The following is a 10391-nucleotide window of genomic DNA, read 5'->3' on the forward strand; positions in this document are numbered from 1 at the left end:
TTCTACAGCTGTCATTCTGTCCGCCCGCTAGTCGGTTCATGAATGGACGTCATGTCCGGGCAAAACTTTAAAAGATTCAAAGGATTTTATTTAAACGTCAAGGAGACATTGAAAGAAAATACTGTCTACAAGAACCGTTACTCGAACTTGCTTACATTTTTCAATTATCTCCCTTTATTAAGTTGTATTGTCCGAGACAAACTTAATGTTCTTTTTTTCAAACTGCAAACAAAGATAGAGAATATGTAGGTAAAGTGCATAGTATAAGAATTATAACTTTACCTTGTTACTGTTTTTATTACCTCCCTTTATTTGGAAAAGTAAATTATATTGAATTTAGCGAGAGGAATAGTGTAATTTATGTTCATATAATCAACTACCTGTTTTCCTTTGTAGAACTATGTAAAACATTATTCATTCTGGAGAAATATCAAAATGTTTCAGAAAAAGACGTGCCTTGTGTAAGTGATACTTTCAATAAATCCATTCTAGTTTCGGGTGGGAACTTTGTTTAGTTTATTTTAAAAAATGATATATTGGTAGAGAAATAAAACGAATTTCATTTTTAAAAAAAGATACTGCATTGGACTATAATGTCTTAGACTTAGTAACTGAAAAGACATCGAAACTGCCTTTTAAATTATAGTAGGAAGAAAAGGTCCCTTAAAATATGGAATACTTGAAGCAAAAATCTGGAGTAAAATGTTTCTACAGCTATAAACATAAATCTTTGTATGAAAAAATGACATTATCAAAACTAGTGTGTGTTTTAGTTACACTGAGAAGCAAAATAGGCAATTCTGGTAAAACATTATGGGCATGTTCCTATGACTAGTCCGTATATTCTGCGCACGTACACTCCATGTCAACGGCAGTGTTTCGGAGTGTTTAGTATCTGCGCACGTACACTCCATGTCAACGGCAGTGTTTCGGAGTGTTTAGTATCTGCGCACGTACACTCCATGTCAACGGCAGTGTTTCGGAGTGTTTAGTATGTGCGCACTGTTCTTAAACATGGTGCAGGCAGAACAATCATTTGATAAATATTTTACAACAATTGAAAACAGGTTTTTGTCCCTATCAGCTATGGATAATGTCTATAGTGTATGGCACCAGGAAACATCAGTGTACCATTTTATTTCTTTGCCAACAATTACAAATAACACTGTCTTCAGTAGTCAACGGAATATGACCTGTGTCGTATTAAGATGTGCCGTGGTGACCCCAGTAGGGATTAAACGCGTGCCTTCTATCTTGGGCAAATGGTCGACACGATAGATATTAAATATTCGCTTTGCTCCACTTGACAATTTCTCATTTCCTTTCTGAAACTCTTTTCTGAAAGTACCACAAGCAGAAGTGTCGTTTTTCTAAAAGATGTGTAAAAATCAAGGAAAAAATGAATGGCTATAATGGTGCCCCTACACTCATTGCATTACACTTAACGAAGCCTTCTAACATTATCTCGATATCTAGGCAATATCTCCCATATTACTAATTGTACGTATATAAACTTTCACAATTATATATACAAACTCTGTTGTTAATAACTCGGTACAATTCAACGATTACGCTACTGGTATCATAAAACCTCGACCAAGTTTGAACCAGAAATAAATATCTAGAATTTATAAAAATGAGCTTATTTCGTTTATATAGACTATGTATATGAGTGAGAAAATAAAGAAAAATAAAACGTCAAAGAAATGCCTTTCAAACGCGCTGGATTCCAAAAGCATAAAGGTAAATAGTGTGCGAAATATGAGAATACAGAAAATGTCCAGCGTTGTTGGAATTCTAAAAAACGCATAGGTTAATTCTAGAATAGACGTGCATTTTAAGAATTTGGACAAAGTGAGAATTGACATAATAACTGTGTTAACATTACGTTTTAACAGCAGTTGTTTTCTAATTTACGCTTTGGTAAAAGAGTTTAATCATTATTTTTTTTAGCTATAACGTGGATTCCTTCTTTGTTATAACGTGGATTCCTTCTTTGTCGAATGGGAATAAAAGTTACAAATTAAAATGTCCATTGATGGATTCTAGAATCGTCCGTTACAGTTCTAGAATTGCCGGAAATCTCTGGAATTATTGATAAAACATGCGCAGAACATATATATCCTGACGAAACAAAAAAAAAGGAATTCAATCTAATCTACAGTAACATAAAATGAATATATAAATTAAGCATTTCAAAATCATATCACTTATGTACAAATGTTATATTCCAGTATTTTTTTAATATCAAAATATAATAAATATATATGATTATTTTAGTGATAACAAGTAATTTTAGTGTTAACAAATACATACGATGTTATTTTAATGATAACAAGTATTAATAATTAAATGCACACTGATGAGAACTAGTTCCAAATTCATATGACATATATTGTGCAAAAGGGGTATATTTTATTCGAAACAAACGTAAACAAGAAACAACATTGGAAAAACAAATTAAGAAAGATATATTTAATCACTGACAATTTAAGATGTAGGTTTTGAATGAATTTCAATTTCCGTAAGATACGATCGTGCAAAAATGCAAGATTTGCAGTAGAATATTATGACGTTTGTTATCAATAATACAATACAATGCAATGAAACGCAACGCAACGCAATATAATAGGTTCGATATTGTTATAAAAGTTTTAGATATCCACAAATCAGACGTTGTTTGTGCCGTGTGGCGGCCGTAAAATGTCTCCCCATACATTCAATCAGGGCTGTTATATTTCGATCTTCTTAGATCGTTCAGCACGACTTTTATGTCGTGTTATTAGTACTGTTTAGTTTCTCTACATGGCCATTTCGGGCTGGGTTGTTCCAATACTCCCGCTTTCATAGCCTTGGGTATTGTTTAATCACCCCTTGGATATGGTCCCCTTTTTGACAGTTCCTGTGATACCCAGGCTCCATAACCTCAGATCCCCTTCCTAAATTCAAGTTTGTTTAGTTCTGCCCATTGTTTTCTTGTTTGGGGCAAACCCGTTACTTAATTTGGGGACCAAACGCCGCTCTTCATGGAATTACACGCCTCAACAAGTGTATCATTGAAGGTTCCATGTTCACCGCCGTTTGAATATATCTGCGGATGTCTCTAAATTACTTTTTGTACTTTTAGCATGTGTAAATGTTGAGTTCTGGTCAACCCGGGACTAGAGGGCGTGGACGGTAGCATGCATTTCCACTACCGTCCATTATCAGGCTCAATCAAACCGAGCCTGCAACATTTTCATTTTTGTCGTGTTGAGCAACCTGTGAAGTTTCTACTTTTCTCTATTTTAAGCTACACTAGTCATGTTATAACGAACATGTTCTATGCTAAGTTCTCTCCCTCTAACATATTTGCGACTTATTAACTTCGTAAACCCTCCTATCTGCACAGAAAACAGGAAAAGCCCCGAAAACATAAACAACCTCTTTTATACCAGCTACAAAATAGTGACAGCTATCTACTAAACTTGGAATGATATCTCATACATCATAGCATTATCTCTGCCAGCCAGGTAGCCTAGACACTAGAGATGTATTGAGCTGCGTGTTAAAATACATATTGAGCCTAGCTGGCCCCAGCATTCTGCAGAAAGTAACAGATTCTGTGCATTGAAATACTCTTACTAAGGAAATAAAATGAAAGAACAGTTAAATTCTTTATAAAACTATATGCAAATAGAGTTAATAGCATATGATTAACAAAATAAGTACTCTAACAATTGTCTTTTCGGATGTTTAATTACATTTGTTGTAAGGGGGGCAACTCGACACATCATGTTCCACTATACAGAACAAAGTTATGTATGATGAATCGTTTCTTTATTTTAGTTAGTAATGCAAAACTTACAATCAAGGATAAACGAAACAGGGTCCTTTCTCCATTAAGAGTAAGCGTCTATAAAGACTTTAAACACTTGTTCTCTGAATCTCATTCATTCCAAAAGGAATGTTTATTGATGCCATGTCAGTAAACTGGTCTCTTTGGTTATGTGCACAGAAACGTGTATACTTTAAATCACCTAAATATGTGCATAACGTAATCAATAAAATCTATGTCATATTTTATATAATACGTGAGCTAATGTTCAACAATACATTTAGTAGTTCAGTTACATTCAAAACAATTAATTGTATATTTTCTTGAAAATAACTTACTTAGCGGAATAACTAATGGCCTACAGTATGGTATGTGATTTGTGTAACTTAAGTACCAGACGCTACACCTCGGGCTTTTATGTTACGCAATAGACAATGCAAAGAACACGGAAATACCCGATGTTTCGCAATCGATGCTACATTATGCATGGTGCATCATAATTAATGCATGGACATATAAATCTAGATTCAATAAAAGATTTTTAGCTTTTTGTTTTCATGAACTTTGTTTTGGAAACGTGGCCGCTAGTTGAATGCAGTAAGAAATAATCCCTATCACCGGGCGACAAAGCGACAATGCGACAATGCGAGATTTTACTAATTCTCGCAACTATGTATATTGGATTTCAATTTCACGATGCGAGGTTTAAAAAAGACAAGCGACAATTAAGACGATAATTGTCGCCCTCTTAACCTCGCGAGGATTGTTAAATCTCGCATGTAAGTATGTTTTCGGACAAGGCGACAACGCGATAATTATCGCGTTGTCGCGTGTTGGCGAGGCGACAATTTAAGTGGCACGAACAGGATTCCGTAATATCGGACCATAATGATAACCAGTATACATACATCACCATCAGTTAAGATGAAGTGCATATATACAGGTACTCCTTTCTGGTTTACATCAATACCTTCAAATTACCACAGGAACTCGGATGAACGGTTAAAAATAGCTCTTTAATATTGCGACATCATAATAATCGTGTAACGCTTGTAAACATAACACAAAAGTACGTTCCAGAAGTTGACAATATGGCATCGTAGAAATGATATTACACCGTAGAAGTAAATACATCGTCATAGATTAACAATGGAGGACCTAGGCCTATGCAATGGGATCTTCCTCAGTCAAAGCAGTTATATATAGAATCTACATCAGTACAAAGCATTGTAATATGTGAATATAAGTAGAATTACGCAGACCAATGCATCTCTTTGGTTCTACCATAACGTGGTAGTTCAGACTAGGCATACTGCAAGGTTCGGTTTTACATGGTTTTGTATTTACTTCATAATATTGTTGTTGTTGTTGTTCTGTAAGGCACTAAAGTGCCTATTCTATGAATTTGACTTTCTGCTCTTTAAAATAAAGCTAAGACTGCCTAATAAGTGTTTCTTTTACCTTGCTAAAGAGCTTTTTATGTATTTCTTGATAGAAAATATATTTCTGAATAGAAATGTCTCGTCTGTGAGTTTTACTTCTCAAGGTTTTACGGTTGAGAAGAAGATACCGACTGAACGCAGACACCCGTATTTATAGCCTTTGGAGTGCCAATGGCAACGCCTTTGACCAATGAAAATCCCGGCTTAAGACTAGCTAATGTGATACGCCCAAAGCAACATTTAACAGTGAGAACAATAAAAGTGCATTACATTTCAGGCTCGAGTACTACAAGCACGGCTTAAAAGAAAAGCCACATAATTATACATGATATACATTATGAAATAACATATTGACAAAAAGCCGGAGCATTATACGCTGAGCGTAGTGATACATGTAGACGAAATTTGTTACGCTAACAATATATAGTACATACATAGTAAAATGTTAAAATTGATGTGAAATATCCGGCTTACATCAGGCTTTAAGTTATTTAAGCATAAATATGAATCCCTAAAAGTTTCATTCATAACAAAGATACATTCACGAAAAGCCGGACCCTAAAAATGTAGAAGTAGTCCAAAGTTCTGTGTCCGCCATTTTTAAATACCGTAAATGGCACAAGGCAGCATCGTCAGAAATGTTCCAATACGTCTGTAGATAGTCTGATGTGGTAAAAATCTCTTCCTGTACGTGTAGGGGAGTAATTAATTTATTCGCTAGAAGAACCATCTGCCTCCTGTACTAATTATGACAAGAGTTACGTATCCTAATGTAGAGTACTCTCTCACAAGGAGAAATGTCAACAACGATGACATTCTAATTTGTATGAAGAATCTTTGTAGGAAACAGTCCATTTGAAGGAAAGTTACTTAGGTATGACGTATATAAACACTTTAAATATTGAAAACAGTGCTTGTATTAAGTTAAATTACTCTAGTTCAGCAGTTACTTGTATGCTAAATGTTTATTTGTCACATAATTTCATGACGTTCATTTTGTAAGGCCATACCAAATTGATATGTCGTTCGTCGGAACTACCGCATCAATAATTCCATTCCCGAGAAAAAAAAAAAAATTATTCGCCCGCACGTACATAAAAATGTCCGAATTTTTTTTATTTTTTTTCGATTACGCGGTCCGGAATAATAACGGCAAAACAGATTTTTTAGCTGTTTTAATGCGTCAAAGTGATATTGATCGGATTTCATGCGTCCGTAATACATGTAGCTGATGATCCAAACTCAAAAAAGTCAGGAATTATGGTGTTGTTCATCATCTGTTTTAAATCTGGAGTGTCTGTGCTAAGTGCCACACATGGCCTTCGATGTGCCGGTAGGTAATGAAATAGGCACATTCTACTTTTGTTCAATACAGTGAAAAGAACGAAGCCCGACTTGTAAGACGTGCACGGGGATGCAGTTAAAATATTTGGAAATATTGTTCAGATATAAAGTTTTCAAACCATTTGTTATCAGTTGATTAATTCAGCATGTTAGATATAGAGCCCAAAGCTGAGGCCAACTACTATCTTAAACAAATATTTGTTCACAGATCCTGACCGACCTATCACATTGTCTCGACCCAAATCTTTTTGAACGTAACTCCTTTAAATAGTACATCAGTCAGATATTCTATCAAAAAGCATTTAGTCAATTTAAAAATTGTTTAGCTTTTCAAATAAGTAGTGTTGATATGAAAATAATTTCTAACAAAATCTGTCCTTTTGTAACCACAGTTTTGCCTGTTTGTACACATGATGCCAGGATATATTTAAATGGCTGTAAATTGATTGAACGAAAGAAACTGAAAAAAAAAACAGACTTCCCCAACTCTAAATTTCTAGTTCAGTCAAAGCACAACAAACAACACTTTTAAGGGTGGTCATATTGGGATCGTTCTTTGTCCGTCTGTTATTATTTTTGCCTGAAATGAATCTCTACCACAAAAGCTTAAGCTAGCCTGATCATGATCTGTTAAAAAATTATTCCAAAGGGATTCGAGCAATGTCTAAGCATCTGTATGCCCAATTCTGTCAGGTCTCACTGGTCAAGTGGTTTATTACTTCCCCTGTCACCTCTATGGGTTGGAGTTCCACTAGGGGCACAAATTTGTTCATGTGTCAAAGCCATCTAACTGTGTTTCTGAAGAAATGTTATTCCACACAATCATGTGCCTGTTTTGTCTTAAATATTCCTCATCCTGTGCCAATAAATAGGTACGTCTTAGATTAATGTAGAAAAAATCAAAATTAAAAATAAGACACTCATTCCTTTGTAATTAAAATTACAAAATAAAGAAAAAGTGATTCAGTGAGTTCTGGCAAGAATTTATTTGCAAAATCATTCATGTAGTCTTTAAAACATATAGAAAAGCTATATACTGTGTTACCCACACTGTAAATATTTGATTTCTGTGTTATTTCTAAAGAAATGTTAACTTTATATATAATCATAACCGCCTCCTCAAGGGTTCAAGCTGGAAAAAAAAATAAAAAAGCCCGCTCGCTCCATGTAAAATCTACCCGCCTCTGAAAAAATCAAAATTGAGAAAAAAAAAAAAAAAAAAAAAATTTCGCTCGCCCGCTCCTATTTTTTTTTGAAAATTTTCCGAAGAACTATTAATCAATTTGGTATGGCCTAAGGGAGAATTCCATTACAATATCAATATCTTAATCATTAGACACTGACAAAGGACCCCTGACCCCTGAAATATGAACTATTATCCAGTTGAACCCTGAATTTGTCTGGGAAAAGACTACCGTTGTCATCCAACTAGTCCATTGAGAGAAGTGATATAGATAATTGAGAATTTTTGAAGAAATAAGGTGTCAATAACTCATTTTGATGAATGACAGCCGACAGCCGTCCTAAGACATTTCACAATTTGATATAGTAAGGTTATGTTAATAGTAGCTCAATCTGGGATGCTGTATTCCACTCATGTATTCCACTCAATAGGGGTAAAACGACCTCAGGGGTGGTGGGTGCGGTCATGGCTGTTTGTTACAATAAGGCTGTAAATAATATCATTGTTCATTTATGATATTGTTGTAATAACTATTATTTTTTATTATTATGTACAACGCCATTGAAAATATCATTTATAGAAAAGACGTTTAATCAAATTGTTCAGTTTCAGTTTTGTGATTGCATTTGTCATGTTATTTTCCTACATATCTGCGATGTGTCACATGTTTAATTGTAAGGCGCCTTTGAACGTATATTACATATGAAAAGGGCGCTCAACAAATCTGGTATAATAATAATAATAATAATAATAATGTGGGTTTTGCCAGATCGGATCTCACAAAAATCCATTGCAATGTCACTTTTTTATAGTCAACCACTTTTTGTTTGCTGTTTTATTATCATCAAACAGTCATTTATATCTTTAAAAAACGTATCGATAGGGTGGACAAAATAATGAAGAAAAAAAATTAAATGTATCATTAAACTAATACCGAGTGGCATTGTGTTTTTGACATGTTCGTTGACGCGTGATTTTCCCGCCGTAAATAACTTTTCTTGAAATTTTACTATAATTTGTTGTCAGTCTGACATATTTTTTGCTGAGAAAACTACGAATTCGATTCTCTTATTTTTAAAATGTGACAAATGTTATACCATTTAATAATTATTTGCATTAGTATTTGTAATATAAGAACCAGATGTTACAATACGCGCTAGGCTGCAAACCTTTCTGTGCTTTCGTGCCCTTATCCATCTTTCACACGAGTATTCTCTTTGAAGAAGCTTAAATTTCAACAAGACGAGTTTGTAAAATGCTATGGACATGCTTTCAAAGACGACACAAAATTTTAGCTTGATCAATTTTTAACTTTAGCTTTATTACATATCGGCCTATTAACATAGGTTTGTACAAGTTTTACCACACAGTTAGTTTACATAGTTGACCAGGTTAAAGATGGTGTATTCACGTAAAAAGGACTTGAACTAACAACCCTTCAAAAATAATGTATATAGATACACTGTAACATTATTCTACATGTGGATTATTTCAAGAATATTTCTTTCGAGTGAACTCTTGTCTTTCTATTTAACACAAACGTACATAAACATATAGATGTTTGATGAGAACAGTTACTTTCAAGATTTAAATCAATATGAAATATTTACGTAAAAGATGCGCAAAGTACATCTTTAAAGGAACGTGTAATAAAACAAATATTTGAATGAAATTCTTTCTATACTGCATAGTTGTTAAATGTAAATCAAATATAGAAACCCGTTGATAACTAAAATGATAATATTTTCTGACCTAAAATAATATCAATAGATTTAAAAACTTAAAATCAAAAATAAATAATAAAAAAACACACCTCGCTGGGATTTGAACTCATACCCTTCGAAAATTGTATATTGATATATTGTCATGTAGTTCTACACGTGGACTATTTCACAAATATTTCTGAATAAGCTCCTTTCTCTCAAGTGAAATCTTATACTTGTCTTTCTATGTAACACGAATGGACACAAATATAGAATAAAGCAGAATAATAAGTACAGCTATATCTGATTTAAATTTCACAATTAATATTCGTTTTTATTGTTGTACAATGTAAAACTCATACATCGGTGCTACTACCACGTAACATAAATACATGTATTAACGTATAAAGAAAACATATAAATAACTTTGTTCAATGAACAGCTTAAAGGACTTTCATCAGAATTAGTTAGAAGAAAAGTCAGATAGTTACGGTTTTCTTCAGGTGAGCGACTTAAGTCCGTCTCGCTCCTCCACCCAGTTACCCCCACTACCCCGACCAATCCCTCGCACCCAGCGAAATTTTCTTTTTTTCATTGCTTTTTTGTTGTTGTTGTTGTTTTTTCATCAATATATATTATCAACATGTGAAATTTTGTATCCGCACCCGGTCCCCCTCCTCCCTTCCCATTTTTTTTGTTCTTTTTCATTCCTTATTTTTTTTTTTTTCAAAATTTCCATGGATATTTATCACCGTGTGAGTTGTCGAACCCACCCCCGCCCACAACCCCACCCCGTCACCATCTAAGTTACGTTCTAGATTCCTTGATTCCTTACTTAGTAGTACTCTCTCAAGGACATCTGTAATGATATTATCTTAGTAACTCCCTTAACTTTTTTATAT

This window comes from Mercenaria mercenaria, chromosome 19, assembly GCF_021730395.1.
Source record: "Mercenaria mercenaria strain notata chromosome 19, MADL_Memer_1, whole genome shotgun sequence".
Classification (NCBI taxonomy): domain Eukaryota; kingdom Metazoa; phylum Mollusca; class Bivalvia; order Venerida; family Veneridae; genus Mercenaria; species Mercenaria mercenaria.